Genomic DNA, 2,097 nt, shown 5'->3' with positions numbered 1-2,097 from the left:
TTTAATAAATGCTTATTTCCTTCCTAATTTGGGAAATTAGAGTAATTTATAGGATTATAATCATAGACTATCACAGAGTATCAGAGCTAGAATGCACTTTAAAAGTCTTCTGGTTCAATACACTCATTTTATAGATGAGGACAATGGGGTTGAGAGAAGGCAAATGACCTACCCAAAGACACAAAACAAGTTAATCCTAGAGCCAGGATGTGAGCCAGGGTCTCCTGCTCCAGTATTCTTGACCCTGCTCCAAAATGACTTACTGCATCGCTTAGGGCAGACCTGCACAACATATGGCCAGTAAGCCACTTGTGGCCAAAGGATTTTGGGTAAAAAATGTAGGGTTGCCACTGCACTGTCTCCTATTTGTCATGTGACCCATGGCAACCAAGCATCCTCAGTCTGTCTCTATCTGACCTATCTGCAGTTCAAAGAAGTTTAGACTATTTTAATTTTGGCTCCTACCTACAACCAGGTTGTGCAGGTCTGGCTAAGAGTGTGGTCCATTAGAAGAAGGAGCAATACCCAACCTTATTCTAGAAAGATTGGAAGCATTCCCTAGGTGAAGGGAGCCATCCTACTTAAGGGAGTTGGGGACCATAAACCTGATCAGATTCAGGACAAATAAGCTAGACTTCCATCTCAGTTACTGGAGAACTGTGTGACCCTCAGGCAGATCCCTTCTGCCAAAGTCATTCCCTAACGTGTACATCTTGCCATATCGCCCTCCTACTTGATAAACTCCACAGGTTCCCTATCATTTTTTAGGATCAAATATAAGGTCCTCTGTTTCACTTTTAAAGCCCTTCACAACCTTGCCAGACCTAGTTTTCCAGCCTCATTTATTGTACATCACTTTTGCTCTCTTGCCCTCAGTGATCCAGGCAAACTAGCCTTCTCTCTGTGCCTCATACACATGACATTCCCTCTATTGTCTCTGATATGGCCTCATTCCTGGAATGCATTTCTTCTTCACCTCTTCCTTATAAAATCCCTCTCCTCAAGGAATATATTGGGAGGAGAAAGGGAGAAACAGAATGGGGCAAATTATCTCTCATAAAAGAGGCAAGAAAAAGCCTTTTCAATGGAGGGTAAAAGGGGGGAGGTGAGTGGGAAAAAGTGAAGCTTACTCTCATCACATTTGAGTTAAGGAGAGAATAACATGTACACCCAATTTGGTATGAAAATCTATCTTACACTACAGGAAGTAAGGGAGAAGGGGATAAGTGGGGTGTAGGGGGATGATAGAAAGGAGGGCAAATGGGAGGAGGGAGTAATTAGAAGTAAACACTTTTGGGGAGGGACAAGGTCAAAAAAGAGAATGGAATAAATGGGGGGCAGGATAGGATGGAGGGAAATATAGTTAATTTTTCACAACATGACTTATGGAAGTCTTTTGCATAACTACACATGTATAGCCTATATTGAATTGCTTGCCTTTTCAGTGGGGATGGGTGGGGAGGGAGGAAGGGAGAGAAGTTAGAACTTAAAGTTTTAGGAATGAATGTTGAGAATTGTTTTTGCATGCAACTGGGAAATAAGAAATACAGGTAACGGGGTATAGAAATCTATCTTGCCCTACAAGAAAAGAGAGAAGATGGGGATAAAGGAAGGGAGGGGTGTGATAGAAGAGAAGGCAGATTGGGGGAAGGGGTAATCAGAACACACGGTGTCTTGGGGTGGGGGGAGGGGAGAGATGGGGAGAAAATTTGGAACTCAAAATCTTATGGAAATGAATGTTGAAAACAGAAAAAAAATAAATAAAATTAAAAAAAAAATCCTTCTCTTCAAGATGCACTACCTTTTACCTGGAGCCTTTTTTCATCTACTCAGTGACTCTGAACTAGTAGCTGGCACTGTGGATAGAGCTCTGGACTCAAGAATATTTGAGTTTGAATCCTGTCCTGAAAACTTATTAGTTGTGTGATCATGGGCAAGTTATTTGACTTCTATTTGCCTCAGTTTCTTCATCTGTAAGATGGGGATAATTACCTCCCATGGATGTTGCAAGGCTCAAATGAGATTATATATGTAAAGGGCTTCACAAACCTTAAAAGCATTATGCAAATTCCAATTCAGATCACTAGTATTTGCACA

This window comes from Notamacropus eugenii, chromosome 3 (assembly GCF_028372415.1).
Source record: "Notamacropus eugenii isolate mMacEug1 chromosome 3, mMacEug1.pri_v2, whole genome shotgun sequence".
NCBI lineage: Eukaryota > Metazoa > Chordata > Mammalia > Diprotodontia > Macropodidae > Notamacropus > Notamacropus eugenii.
The sequence above is the reverse complement of the archived record's forward strand: the minus strand, read 5'-3'. Positions refer to the sequence as shown.